Below are 16,144 nucleotides of genomic sequence, written 5' to 3' on the forward strand. Positions count from 1 at the left end.
GCAAAACAGAAACTGGGTGGACATTGAAGTCCTCAGTATGGGAAAGAGGTATATGCCGTAAGTCTCATGATCGGTATGTAACAGTGAGAAACCAGTCGTTGTTTAAGCACTAAAAATAAAACTGAAGCTGTATTTTCAACCTCTACTATCAAAACTCAGTTGCAGATATTTGTCTGCCGGTACTCTTTTTAAGTGGAGAAGTTAAAAATTAATTATCATTTCGAAAATATTTGCTGCGACCATGAAACATGGGAACTGAGCTCTTTCTAATCGCCAAATGCTCTTGAGGTGACACATATAAACGTGGCTTTAAGAGGAGCCTCCGAGCATTCGCTTTAATGACGTGGTTTGCTTGCACGCACCATCTATAAAGGTTCGTCACACGGCCCGAACATAGACAAAAACTATGGATAAATCGGTGTCAACACAGATTAGCAGCAATTTACAATGACTTACTGAAATAATTTTATACAGGACAGTCAAATGAAAACGAGGCACATGCAAAAAGTAAATTGTTTATTATTTCAAAAGGAATCACCATAACTTTTAATGCATTTATCATAGTGCGTGACAAGGCAGTCAGCGCCTACAGAACAATGTATCCAGGCAGGTTAGCCTTCGTGTGAAGCAAAACGACGGCTACATTTCTTTTCTTCGGGGTTCTAAAAATATGAATATCGCATGGGAGAGGTCGAGTCTGTGTGAACGATGTGTAACGGCTTCACAGTGAAACTTCTGCAGCGTAGTCGCAAGAACCTTGGCAACATGTGGCGGGCATCAGCCTGCAACAGGATAATGTCGTCCGTCAACGTACCTGGACGTTTGGACTTGACGTAGCCCTCCAGTTTTTGCAAAGTATCCACGCACCGCTGTGCATTAACTGTAGGGCACTGTTGCAGAATGCCAATGAGCAGCGCGGACCTTACAGTCAAAGAAAAAGTTTATCATTGGATTCCCGGTTTTGGAGTTTCTCGGTGGGTTGTGACTCCGTGAGCGTCCATTGTTGGCCCTGACACTTGTTCTTCTGCTCAAAATAGTGACGTCATCTTTCAACGCCCCCGTCAATTTGCAGTAATAGCCGATATTTTTTTGTCATGATCCCATTCCAGGTGCCGCAGTGATGTCGACATTTTTTTCCAAATATCTTCTTCTGTCTTGCTGAGGGGGAACTCACAGTGCACAGATTTTCCTGAAATTTAGATGCTATGTCACGAAGGCGAGACCGGCACCGTATTGAAGCCCATTATGAACCGAATGCCTTCCACCGTGGAACGTCGGTAATTCCTAACGGTAGCAGCCATCACTACGATGACACAAGGAGTAATGACTAGATGAACATGTCCTCGCTGACAGCTGTGACACCCGACTTTCGCGAAATCGTTTGTTCCACGCAAACACACCCTCTCGTGACATTCTGTGTTCTCCGTGTACATCAGCCATTCTGATACAAATTTCACTTCTTCTCCAGTGAAAAAGCCACTACCCATCGTTGTTCCTCTTTCCCGACCTCCGTAGTAAAGTCGCACGCACACACAATTCGCTGCCCTTACGTCGAGCACGTCCAACAGATAAATGGCAGAGTGGTGAACTTTCACGCAGTTCCTTTGTCATACCAGTAGAGGGCGCTTCGTAGACACACCTATCTGCGTTCCCAACGTCTGCATCATGCCCGTTACATAATATGACTCTTTTTCATTTCACTCCCCATTGTACGAGTACTTTACTGAACGGGAGAACGAGGATCGTTTGTGGCAACTTGCACTGACCTGTCTTCAGGGGCTAGTATAGTCTTTGATCCAGTGAATGATGACTGACATCGCATGTTTAACGTCTGGCTTGGCTCTTCTTGTTGGTGACTACAAATGTGTCCTGAGACACTGTCCTGTTGATTATCTGACAACTGTCTTGAGGTACTTCCTAGCTGCTGAGTGAAGCCATGTGCCTGGTTATTATATCTGCCTCTGGTGGATGGATGTCCAGTTGGCCACTATTCATGTGTCATAAGGTGGACGTATAACTTAGACCTTGTTGTGTGCGCACTCTTTTGGAGTTTAACTTTGACCAAGGAGCTCCTGCGTTGTAGGCAGCTCGCTGCTCTTTTCTGTAGGCTGTGTCCTATAGTGTTTGGGGGAACAGCAGTGGTAGTCCTCCTCTAAATATTCAGTCAGCGGTTCGACACTTCTCCCGGCGATGGATTACTCGGCGGAGATATTGGATGCCGAATTTTGGCTGCTGAGGAAGTGTTCCACTTCTAAAATCACTGTCTTGGAAATGCTTGCCGGGCAATTGTTTCTTCATCCGAGGATGGAAAAACAAGTTCCTTGCTACCATGGTAGGGCAAGGTAGGGCAAAGTGTGATAGCTCAAAGAAGCAGAACATGTGACTTTGGCATTTGAAGAATGAGCTAGGGCTTTGACGTGGAACGAAATCATCCCCTTGAACAGCTTACCCGCCACTGTTCATCATGACATCCTGTGGCAACTCTGTCAGGCGATTCCGGTGATGAATTTTGAGAAGTAAACTTGTATTTTTGCTTTAACCTGTGTCGTACTGACTAACTGAAGTATTGAGAGTTAGTGTAGACAGCCGAGATTAAACACGCTGGAATTCATGTAAAAACATCATTACGTAAGATTTGGTATCGATAATGAGGAACGTCACTGTCTCACCGACCGCTTTATGCATTACTACATTTGAAATAATTACGTGAAATACCATTTCTAAACTTGAAGAATACTGTAAATGTTAATAATATTTGTGTACCGGTGCATAAGACGAGGTAAGTACTGCAGGTATTGTTGCTGGAACCATGGAACACGTTGTACGTTTGTAACAGTCGATATAGAGTGAATAATTATTGTAGTACGATTGACAACTGACTGATGAACAAGAAATACTCCAATAACTGCGGAAAACTAAGTAAATGGGCCACCATAAAGAAAAGAAGGAAAGAACATATAACTCTTTCGTCTGAGGTAATTTCATAGATTAGCATACGAAACATGTGTTAACTGTATACATTCCGTGACCATAAAACAATTGTATTGCCACTGAAATCCTTCTCTTGCAGTCCAGTCGCAGGATTGTGCTCATCAGAAGTGACATCAAACCAACATCAATAACGGTAGTTCAGATATACATGCCGATGTCACATCCATATTGCTGACAAGAATACCATGCGGATGAATGTAAAAGAAAACTATTAGACTATTAGACTACAATCCGTCTGGCTTTAGGAAGGGTACAGGCAACAGACAGATGGTTGTGACGTAACGATTGATATTGGAATCAAGTCTAAAAAAATCAAGACACGTTCACGGGATTATTCGACTTGGAGACAGCGTTGTCAAATGCTGCAAGATGTTCGAGATTCTGAAAAATAGGGGTAAGGCATAGACAGATGGGTAATAAACAATATATACAGGAGCCAAGGGAGAACAATAAGAGTGGAAGACGAAGAACAAAGCGCTGAGATTAAAAAGGATGTGAAAGAGGAATGCAGTCTTTCGCCCGTACTGTTCGAAGAAGCAATGATGGAAATAAAGAAAAGGTTGAAGAGTGGAATTAAAAGTCAAGACGAGAGGATATCTTTGATAAGATTCACTGACGACATCGCTAACCGCACTGAAACTTAAGAACAATAATAGAAGCAACTGAGTGGAATGAACAATCTAATGAGTGCAAGTCGAAAATTATGACGGACGCAGCAAGGAGGTCATCAAGAGCACACTTTTTTTTTTTCTTGAGCCATCCATCTTCTGACTGGTATGGTGCATCCCACCACGAATTTCTCTCCTGTGCCAACCTCTTTATTTCAGACTAGTACTTGCAATCTGCGTCCTCAATTATTTGTTGGATATATTCCAGGCTCTGTCTTCCTCTGGAGTTTTTCCCTCTAGTACCATGGAAGTTATTCTCTTTGTCAGTGTTTTCCACATATTCCTTTCCTCTCTGATTCTGCGCAGAACCTCCTCAATTCTTACCTTATTAGTCCACCTAAGTTTCAACATTCATCTGTAGCAGCACATCTCAAATGCCTTGATAATCTGCTGTTCTAATTTTCCATAGTCCATGTTTCACTACCATACCATGCTGTGCTTAAAACGTACGTTCTCAGAAATCATGGCGATGTTTGATAGCAGAAAACCCCTTTATGTCAGTGCTGGTTTGCTTTTATGCTCTTCTTGCTCAGTCCGTCATTGGTTATTTTGCTGCCTAGGTAGTAGAATTTCTTAACTTCATCTACTTCGTGGCCATCAATTCTGATGTTAAGTTTCTCGCTGTTCTCACTTCTGCTATTCTCATTACTTTCGTCTTTCTTCGATTTACTTTCAATTCATATTCTGTAGTCATTAGACTCTCCATTCCATTCAGCAGATCATGCAATTCTTCGTCACATTCACTCAGGGCTGCAATGTTATCAGTGAATCGTATCATTGATATCCTTTCACATTTAATTTTAATTCTACTCCTGAACCCTTCCTTCGTTTCCATCGTTGATTCTCCGATGTTTAGATTGAATAGTGGGAGCTCTTCGTTCTTGGTCGTCCTCTATTATTATACCCTCTTGGCTCTTGTACATATCTTGTATGACCTGCCACTCCCTATACCATACCCCTCTCAGCGTTTCCAACATCTTTCACCATTTTACACAATCGAACTCTCTTTCCAGGACCAATCATATGAATGTGTATTTTCCTTTAGTCTTGTTTCCATTATCAACCTCAATCTCAGAATTGCCTCTTTGATGCCATTACCTTTCCTAAAGCCAATCTGATGGTCATCAACACACCCTTAATTTTCTTTTCCATTATTCTATATATTATTCTTGTAAATAACTTCGATGCACGTGCTGTTAACCTGATTGTTCAACAATTCTCGCACTCGTCAGCTCTTGCAGTGTTTGGAATTGTGTGGACGATATTTTCCGAAAGTCGCGTGGTATGTCACCAGAATCATAAATTCTACATATCGTCGACAATAGTTGTTTTGTTGCCACCTCCCCCAATGATTTTAGAAATTCTGATGAAATGTTATCTATGCCTTCTGCCTTATTTGATTTTAAGACCTCCAAAGCTCTATTAAACTCTGATTCTAATACTGAATCCCCTATCTCTTCTAAGTCGACACCTGTTTCTTCTTCCATCACATCAAGCAAATCTTCCCCCTCATAGAGGCCACAATGTACCCTTTCCACCTATCTCCTCTCTCCTCTGCATATAACAGTGAAATTCCTTTTGCGTTGTTAATGTTACCGAAAGCTACTTCGACTTTCCTATATGCTGAGTCAGTCCTACTGACAATAATTTCTTTTTTGGTTCTTCATATTTTTCATGCCGCCATTTCGTAATTGCTTTCCTGCACGTCCTAGTTATTTGATTCGTCAGCGACCCGTATTTCTGTATTACTGAATTTCTCAGAACATTCTTATACTTCCTCCTTTCATCGATCAGCTGAAGTATTTATTTTGTTACCTATGGTTTTTTCGTAGTTGCCGTCTTTGTACTTGTTCTCCTTTCCAACTTCTGTGGATGCCCTTTTTAGAGATGTCTATTTCTTTTCAACTGCCTACGGAGCTATTCCTTATTGCCGTGTCTATAGCCTTAGAGAACTTCAACCGTATCTCGTCATTCTCGTATTTCTTGGCGTATTGATTGTTCCTGACTAACGTCTTAAACTTTAGCCTACTCTTCATCACTACTACATTGTGATCTGAAACTACTTCTTATCTGTTCCTGGGTGCGCTTTACAATCCCGTATCCGATTTTGGAATCTCTGCCTAACCATGATTTAATCTAACTAAATATTCCCGTATCACCTGGCCTTTTCCAAGTGCTCATACTCCTCTTGTGAATCTTGAAGAGAGTATTCGCTATTACTAGCTAAAATTTATTACGCAACTCAATTAGTATGCCGCCTCTCTCGTTCCTTTTTCCAAGCCAATATTCTCTTGTAAACACTTCTTCTGCCTGCGACTGCACTCCCCATGACTATCCGATTTTCGTCACGTTTTACATACTCTATTACCTTTTCACTATCCTCATATACTTTCTCTCTCTCCTCATTCCCATCATGAGGCCGGCCGCTGTGGCCAAGTGGTTCTAGGTGCTTCAGTTCGGAACCGCGCTGCTGCTATGGTCGCAGGTTCGAATCCTGCCGGGGCATGACTGTGTGTGTTGTCCTTAGGTTAGTTCAGATTAAGTAGTTCTATGACTAGGGGACTGATGACCTCAGATGTTTAGTCCCATAGTGCATAGAGCGATTTGAGCCAATTTTTTGAACCCATCAACAAGCCTATCACTGAACAGTTCACATTAACACACTTTCTGCCCTACCTTCCTATTCGTAACGAATCCTACTTCCCTTATACCGTTTTCTGCTGCTGTTGATATTACCCTATGTTCATCTGACCTGAAGTCCTTGTCTTCTTTCCATTTCACTTCATTGACCCCTACTATATCTAGAGTGAACCCTTGCCTTTCTCTTTCCAGATTTTCTATCTTACCTGCCACGTTCAAACTTCTGACATCTCACGACTCGACTCGTAGGATGCTATCCTTCCGCTCATTCTTCAGTGTTTTTCTCATGGATAACTCTCCCTTGGCAGTCCTCTCCCCGAGATCAGAATCGGGGGCTATTCCGGAATCTTTTGCCAATGGAGAGATCGTCATGACTATTTTTATATTACACGCCAGGTTAGACACGTTATTTATCTTTAATGCAGCGGTTTCCATTGCGTTCTGCATCACCATGCCGTTGATCATTGCCGATTCTACCGACTTTAGAGGCAGGACAAGAGTGTGACCTGAGTCTCTGTCCTCTCCTCCGCCCTCTTTGACAAGGCCGTTGACATAGTGAGGGTGACTTCTTATGCCAGAAGTCTTCATCCGTCAGTGCTGATTATTATTCAAAATTTAAGTGGTGGCGTGTTTCGAACACGTGACCGAGGATTTTTGGATTATTCATCAAAGATGCTACCCCCCTCACCAAGTGTGCACGACAGACTGGCAGTGCGTAATAGGAAATTTGTGGCAAGAAGAACCGACTGCTATGATACATACACCGTAATCTTAGAAAGAAATTTCTGAGAATGTACATTTGAAGCACAGCGTTGTCTTGTTGTGAAACAATGAAAACTAGTTTGTGCTACAGGATTCTGTTGAAAATTAGGTAGACTGATAAGGTAAGGTATGAGGAGTTTCCCTGAGGATTCTGCAGGAAAAGAATATACTGACACGAAGAAGAAACAGGATGATAGACCACACCAGGGAATAACTTCTATGGTAGTTGGTGGAGCTGTAGAGTGTAAAAACTGTAGAGGAAGCCAGAGAATGGAATGCATCCAGCAAATAATTGAGGATATGAGCTGCATGTACTATTTGAGATAAAGAGATCGGCACAGGAGAAGAATACGTGGCTGGCCGTATCAAACACATAAGCAGACTGATGACTTAGATAGGAAGAGGATTATACAGAGTCTGATTTTCTATTGTGTTGGCAGAAGAGCCAACACCGTGTTGCTAGAGGAGGCCGAAATGCATGCTTTTAAGCTCACGCAGGCTGGCGTGAGGTCTGGAAAATGACAATGTAATTAATATAGCCAATAAGGTACGTTGCTGGTGAAATACTTAACTTTAATCCATAATTGGTGTACATCGCTCTTGACTGTACAGGTTTTACAATCTCAATATTAACTGGTAATGGCGCCTTGCTAGGTCGTAGCAAATGACGTAGCTGAAGGCTATGCTAACTATCGTCTCGGCAAATGAGAGCATATTTGTCAGTGTAGCTTCGCTAGCAAAGTCGTCCGTACAACTCGGACGAGTGCTAGGACGTCTCTCTAGACCTGCCGTGTGGCGGCGCTCGTTCTGCAATCACTGACAGTGGCGACACGCGGGTCCGACGTATACTAGCGGACCGCGGCCGATTTAAAGGCTACCACCTAGCAAGTGTGGTGTCTGGCGGTGACACCACATTTTCTAGTTTTCATATTTCGATGTCTCTTTCCAAACTGTCTCAACCAATCCTTGTCTAGCATTCTTTTCTCTATGTTGAATGGTTGCATAGATGATTATGCTCAGGAAGCTGAAGTACCTAGTGGGGTAAATTGTTCAGTAATGTGCTTTAATTTCTTCGCTTCAAGCCAAACATGTTCTTACTCTTGTTTGAATTCACATCTGCACTTCCTAAGAATAATGTTGCCCCCCAGGTTTTTCTAAGAATTCTTTTATGTGTGGCCGGCCGCTGTGGCGGAGCGGTTCAGGCGCTTCAGTCCGGAACCACGCTGCTGCTACGGTCGCAGATTCGAGTCCTGCCTCGAGCACGGATGTGTTTAATGTCCTTAGGTTAGTTAGTTTTAAGTAGTTCTAAGTCTAGGGGACTGATGACCTCAGCTTAGAGCTATCTGAACCTTTTTAAGTGTTTTTGTTTAGGCACTGGCTGCTATAGCTAATGGTATCTTTTCTTTACTTACAAAAACCAATACGTTACACATAGCTTGGGAATCCCATGATTATTGTAGTGATATTTATAAATACTTTCATAGCGTACTAACAAACAACTGTAATAAGATAACACAGCATTTCATACTGGTATACACTACTTCCTCACTGTAGTTTTTTTATGAAACACTGTGTTCTTGTTATCAATTCCACTGCCTTGTAACACATTAAACACATTCCAAAATTTACGTTCAGACGAAATGACCAAGTGCTCACGGGCCCGACTCGAAGCCATTACTCTAAATGTTCTCTGAATAACAAATTACGTAACCTAATCAATTCATGAACACGTGATTTCGGAGGTTAAAATATAATGTTTTACCCACGATGCAGCAATTACACGTAACGATAGACTTTTTTAGTGCATATAAACGACTTTGCTACGAACTTTGCATCACATGTAGAGAAAACGCAAAACATTTCACTGCAGAAGAGTGCGAGAAATTATTGCTACGAAACTCGCTGACAAAAATAAATAGTCTTTTTCAATAGTTTTAAATGTTCGCCACTTTGCTGCATCAGTCTGCAAGAAAATAATACAATGTGGCCACTTTACCCGCCCTGGAATCTGTAGCTTGCATAAATGGACACTGTGAAAAAGTTGTAACTGGAATATGGGCAAATATAACTGGGCAAATATTACTGTAGTTTTCTCTGTTGTTACTATGCTGCTCTCTCAGCTTAAAAAGTATGTAACAGCATGAAGTGCTGTGCCCTACTGCTCAGGCACAGATGCCTGAGCAGTGCTGCTGTGTACTTAATGCTGTTTCATGGTTTCAATATTGTTTTCTGCTTGGTGAAGGCCGTATTAAGGCGTTGAATATCACTTTCTTACGTTTTCAAGTCAGCAATGATGTATACGTTTTTGGGGTAAACAGCATGTACATCGTCTGAAATCGTTACAATAGATATTTTTTCATTGTGAATACATGTAAGACAGGACAGTATGTATCATGCTTCGCTCCAAGAATATCGATGCCGGTAACAGTTTTCTGAAAAAAGAATAGCATAGTGACGTTAAAAAATGACGGCACGCGTAATGAAGAGTAATGGATTGTACGACCGTGGATAAAACTCATTTCAGCGCGCTAACTGGCTTCAGTGTCTATGACGTACCATTAGTGGTATTTAACAATAAACTTTCACTATGTTACACGCGATTCGACAGTTAGGTGCTGTTTGTTTGAAGTTTTATGCGAAAGGCTATCCGCACTGGTGATTAATTTAGCAATTCAAATTAAGCTATTGCAGAGGTGGAATGTGTCTTTTGCGAAAACGTGACTGACAACGACAACATCCCTTTCGTTTTGTGTGATGAATTTCATCACTACCCGTAGTAAATGAGTTCAAAGGTTATGGGGAATTATTGACCTTTTTTCTTCTCAGTGACGTGAACCAGTCCTCGATGTCCACGGGTCACGTATTTTTACCAAATAAGGTAACGAAGAGCTGTCATATTGTTTCAAAGCGAATGAAACATTACTTGAAATGTCGTACTGTCCAAATACTTCTGTGTCAGTTTCATATTTTTAAATTATTTTGAGATAATTTTATTTCTGAGCCCAGTCCATTATCGGCAACGAAAGATATCGATGTCACGTCTCTAGGCAATGCTTACATCGGCGTCTCACTCGGTGGGGGGAGGGGGAGAAGGGGGAGGGGGGAGGTCGAGCTATGTGGCTGTAATGCACCCCGTATGTGGACCGCCTCCTGTCCTTTTCACCTGATCTGGCGCAGCGTGGTCGGCACGTGGACGGAGGTTCAGTGATATGATTTTTAGCATTTGCTCGCAGTGTCACCTGAAAGTAAAGTGGAGTTTCAAGTTATATATTGAGTCCAAACCGAGCATAGGTGTGGAAGTGCTACGCTTCGTGAACCAGCTAGTTTTCCATCCAGACGATGAAATGTTTACACACTCCTGTAGGTGCCGTCTGGATTACCGAGAGGTCAACGGGTGCAACAAGCAGAGCGTGTGTCAGTTGCTAATTTGGGTGGGTACTGACGTGTTGCTTGACGATTTTCATAGGAAAGAGGGATGCCTTAATTGCCATGACGCTTTCCAAGAAATTTTGCCTATAAATGTAACGGAAGTTGCGGATTTGGTAAATGTATTCAGCCTCTGTAGTATCCATGTAACCAATTCCTTTTAAGCAGATGTTGGTCAGAGAGGTTACTTCTTTTGAAGAGAGTAGCAGGCAGTGTGCGCTGAACAATCTGGCTGTGCTCTTCGTTTGAAAAGGATGGAATCTGGCCTGCCAAGTAGTGGAGGAAGCATTATTTATGAGGGATTTTGGTAGAAACAGGTTTTCAGTTAAAATTGTGAGGAAATGAGATGATATGAATAAAGGACGACAAATAACAATTTTTAAGGTAATCCAGTCCTTTTATATATGTAACTGTGTAGTTTCCTTTTGTTAGAACACTTCTGTAAAAATTTTGTAGAGTAGCATATGGATAGGTCGGATAATTGAAACAAGTGTCAAGGAAGGCAGTTGTAGATAAGACAGTTGTTAATAAATATTTTTCCGAACTTGATTAGGTGTGAGCCGGCCGTTTTGGACGAGCGGTTCTAGGCGCTTCAGTCCGTAACTGCGCTGCTGCTACGGTCGCAGGTTCGAATCCTGCCTCGGGCATGGATATGTGTGATGTCCTTAGATTAGTTGGATTTAAGTATTTCTAAGTCTAGGGGACTGATAACCTCAGATGTTAAGTCTCATAGTGCTCAGAGCCATTTGAACCATTTCAGTCATTTGACTTGGTGTGAGAACTCTATGAAAAGGTGTAATGTTCTTATGAACTTTATGAAAAGGTGTAATGTTCTTATGGCTCAACGGTATACTTGGAGTCTTTTGTCATTTATCAGTATTTAAGTTCAGTTCCTCATTTTTAATTCTTTACTTTCATGGCCGTGCTTGCATACTCAGATTGCACATCACGAGTTGTGTACTGAGAAGCGTTTTATGAAAAGTGACAAGATACTGTCTTGCATTGTACATAGCAAGTACGACAAATGAAATTTGAGTTTTGACAGTTTCAATATATTCCTGTATAGTGACAGGTTGCAAAGTAGCCGAGCGTTCTGTGTGTACAAGTGGGCCAATAAATTTAATTACCAGCAAGGTTCATGACCATTCCAAGGCACAGTGTTTGTCAAAGTGTATTTGTGAAAATAATATTAGTATGGGTTCTGAAGCTTTATACCTGTAGAAGATCTCAATAAAGAGGTGTCTTGTGAATTATCCAGCTGTTTTATTATAAAGTCGTATGCGTTAATTTCTTTGTTCATTTGCTCTGTAAGTGCAATAACAGTTCTGGTACACTGATGGTTTACAAGACTAAAGACAACATTCAGGACCAACATTTTAATCTGAGTCATTTGTTTTGCTATCAGATATGTGTAAATTTCAATGAAAATGGATTACTTTCTTGCAGGAGATTTGTTTAATGCACTGGCTTGTTTGGAGTTCGCATTGTGTACCGAGGGATCCACCTATTTGCGTTCTAAATTAAATTTGCACTCAATTCTTTTGCTTTACCCTGCTATTTAGATGTTTCGATCGGAAGAGAGGTTTTACATATTCTCAGATACTAGCCTGACAGTTACGAACATGAGTGTGAAAAGAAGAAAGAACATAAACCAATGATCTGAGCTCTTTGCAGTTTAATACCCAACCCTTATCAGCTTCACAAACCAATTAACGGAGAGCTTCGCTGATTAATACGCGAACACTTGTTAGCTTCTACTAGTAATGTGCGGCATTGGTTAACTTTCTGAAATTGTTTGATGGTGCTGGGGAGCGTTAGCGTTAGAGTTGCATACTGCGAGTGGTGTACATGTGTTGGCAGACTGTTCCCCGATGTCTTTAGTATTTAGTTTTGGCTGAGTGCCATTTGGCGTTGTGATTGCAGTGTTTTTTAAAATAATTTGTTATTAGTTACCTTTATTCTTACTAAATGTTTTAAATCGTTTTAAAAGATAGATATATTTTGATAGCATTGCATTGTACCCGTGGTCTATGGGTAGCGCCTTTAATTCATAATCAAAATGCTTTCGGTCCCGGGTTCGAACCCCGCCACTGCCTAAATTTTGATAAATAATCAGCATTGGCGGCCGAAGACTTCCGGCGTAAGAAGTCAGCCTCATTCTGCCAACGGCCTACTCAAAGAGGGCGGAGGAGCGGATAGAGGTTCAGGGCACTCTCTTGTCCTAGGGGTGGGAAATTGCCCCTAAAGGCGGAAGAATCAGCAATGATCAACGACATGAGGATACAGAAGGCAATAGAAACCACTGCATGAAAGACACGTAACGTGTATCCACAGGACATGTGGCCTGTAATTGAAAAAGTGTCATGATGATCTCTCCATTGGCATCATTCCGGAATAGTCCCCCATTCGGATCTCCGGGAGGGGACTGCCAAGGGGGAGGTTACCATGAGAAGGAGATTGAATAATCAACGAAAGGATAACGTTCTACGAGTCGGGGCGTGGAATGTCAGAAGCTTGAACGTGATAGGGAAACTAGAAAATCTGAAAAGGGAAATGCAAAGGCTCAATCTAGATATAGTAGGGGTCAGTGAAGTGAAGTGGAAGTAAGACAAGGATTTCTGGTCAGATGAGTATCGGGTAATATCAACAGCAGCATAAAATGGCATAACAGGTGTAGGATTCGTTATGAATAGGAAGATAGGGCAGAGGGTGTGTTACTGTGAACAGTTCAGTGACCGGGTTGTTCTAATCAGAATCGACAGCAAACCAACACCGACAACGATAGTTCAGGTATACAAGCCGACGTCGCAAGCTGAAGATGAACAGATAGAGAAAGTGTATGAGGATATTGAAAGGGTAATGCAGAATGTAAAGGGGGACGAAAATCTAATTGTCATGGGCGACTGGAGTGCAATTGTAGGCGAAGGAGTAGAAGAAAAGGTTACAGGAGAATATGGGCTTGGGACTAGGAATGAAAGAGGAAAAAGACTAATTGAGTTCTGTAACAAGTTTCAGCTAGTAATAGTGAATACCCTGTTCAAGAATCACAAGAGGAGGAGGTATACTTGGAAAAGGCCGGGAGATACGGGAAGATTTTGATTACATTACATCATTGCCAGACAGAGATTCCGAAATCAGATACTGGAATGTAAGGCGTACCCAGGAGCAGATGTAGACTCAGATCACAATATAGTAGTGACGAAGAGTAAGCTGAAGTTCAAGACATTAGTCACGAAGAATCAATACGCAAAGAAGTGGGATACGGAAGTACTAAGGAATGACGAGATACGTTTGAAGTTCTCTAACGCTATAGATACAACAATAAGGAATAGCGCAGTAGGCAGTACAGTTGAAGAGGAATGGACATCTCTAAAAAGGGCCATCACAAAAGTTGGGAAGGAAAACATAGGTATAAAGAAGGTGCTGCGATGAAACCATGGGTAACAGAAGAAATACTTCAGTTGATTGATGAAAGGAGGAAGTACAAACATGTTCCGGGAAAATCAGGAGTAAAGAAATACAAGTCGCTGAGGAATGAAATAAATAGGAAGCGCAGGGAAGCTAAGACGAAATGGCTGCAGGAAAAATGTGAAGTCATCGAAAAAGATATGATTGTCGGAAGGACAGACTCAGCATACAGGAAAGTCAAAACAACCTTTGGTGACATTAAAAGAAACGGTGGTAACATTAAGAGTGCAACGGGTATTCCACTGTTAAATGCAGAGGAGAGAGCAGATAGGTGGAAAGGATACATTGAAAGCCTCTATGAGGGTGAAGATTTGTCTGATGTGATAGAAGAAGAAATAGGAGTCGATTTAGAGGAGATAGGGGATCCAGTATTAGAATCGGAATTTAAAAGAGCTTTGGAGGACTTACGGTCAAATAAGGCAGAAGGGATAGATAACATACCATCAGAATTTCTAAAATCATTGGGGGGGGGGGGGTGTTGGCAACAAAACAACTAACTATTCACGTTGGTGAGTAGAATATATGAGTCTGGCGATATACCATCTGACTTTCGGAAGAGCATCATCCACACAATTCCGAAGACGGCAAGAGCTGAAAAGTGCGAGTATTATCGCACAATCAGCTTAACAGCTCATGCATCGAAGCTGCTTACAAGAATAATATACAGAAGAATGGAAAAGAAAATTGAGAATGCGCTAGGTGACGATCAGTTTGGCTTTAGGAAAAGTAAAGGGACGAGAGAGGCAATTCTTACGTTACGGCTAATAATGGAAGCAAGGCTAAAGAAAAATCAAGACACTTTCATAGTATTTGTCGACCTGGAAAAAGCATTCGACAATATAAAATGGTGCAAGCTGTTCGAGATTCCGAAAAAAGTAGGGGTAAGCTATAGGGAGAGACGGGTCATATACAATATGTACAACAACCAAGAGGGAATAATAAGAGTGGATGATCAAGAACGAAGTGCTCGTATTAAGAAGGGTGTAAGACAAGACTGTAGCCTTTCGCCCCTACTCTTCAATCTGTACATCGAGGAAGCAATGATGGAAATAAAAGAAAGGTTCAGGAGTGGAATTAAAATACAAGGTGAAAGGATATCAATAATACGATTCGCTGATGACATTGCTATCCTGAATGAAAGTGAAGAAGAATTAAATGATCTGCTGAACGGAATGAACGGTCTAATGAGTACACAGTATGGTTTGACAGTAAATCGGAGGAAGACGAAGGTAATGAGAAGTAGTAGAAATGAGAACAGCGAGAAACTTAACATCAGGATTGATGGTCACGAAGTCAATGAAGTTAAGGAATTCTGCTACCTAGGCAGTATAATAACCAATGACGGACGGAGCAAGGAGGACATCAAAAGCAGACTCGCTATGGCAAAAAAGGCATTTCTGGCCAAGAGAGGTCTACTGAAATCAAATACCGGCCTTAATTTGAGGAAGAAATTTCTGAGGATGCACGTTTGGAGTACAGCATTGTATGGTAGTGAAACATGGACTGTGGGAAAACCGGAACAGAAAAGAATCGAAGCATTTGAGATGTGGTGCTATAGACGAATGTTGAAAATTAGGTGGACTGATAAGGTTAGGAATGAGGAGGTTCTACGCAGAATCGGAGAGGAAGGGAATATGTGGAAAACACTGATGAGGAGAAGGGACAGGATGATAGGACATCTGCTAAGACATGAGGGAATGACTTCCATGCTACTAGAGGGAGCTGTAGAGGGCCAAAACTGTAGAGGAAGACAGAGATTGGACTACGTCAAGCAAATAATTGAGGACGTAGGTGGCAAGTGCTACTCTGAGATGAAGAGGTTAGCACAGGAAAGGAATTCTTGGCGGGCCACATCAAACCAGTCAGTAGACTGATGACAAAAAAAAAAAAGCATTGCTCTTAGTAGAGGTTAGTATTTTTTCTTTGAGAAATTTTTGCCACTTTGTAACGCATTTTACTATCGGAGCCTTTGAAATCAGACTTTCGAAAGATTTTCTATTTTTTATCGCTAGTGTTTCGCCAAGTATTGGTAAAAAGTTGGATTATTTATGACCTAACTGAAGGTAAAATTTTTATCGAATTAGAGCCCTCTGATTTAACATCTATTTTACCACCGTTACGTGGCTTGCAAATTACATCATCGAAAACTTTTCACTGTGTTTTACCAATGGGCTCTTTTGTAAAGTATT

Source organism: Schistocerca cancellata, chromosome 2 (assembly GCF_023864275.1).
Source record: "Schistocerca cancellata isolate TAMUIC-IGC-003103 chromosome 2, iqSchCanc2.1, whole genome shotgun sequence".
In the NCBI taxonomy this organism is placed as follows: domain Eukaryota; kingdom Metazoa; phylum Arthropoda; class Insecta; order Orthoptera; family Acrididae; genus Schistocerca; species Schistocerca cancellata.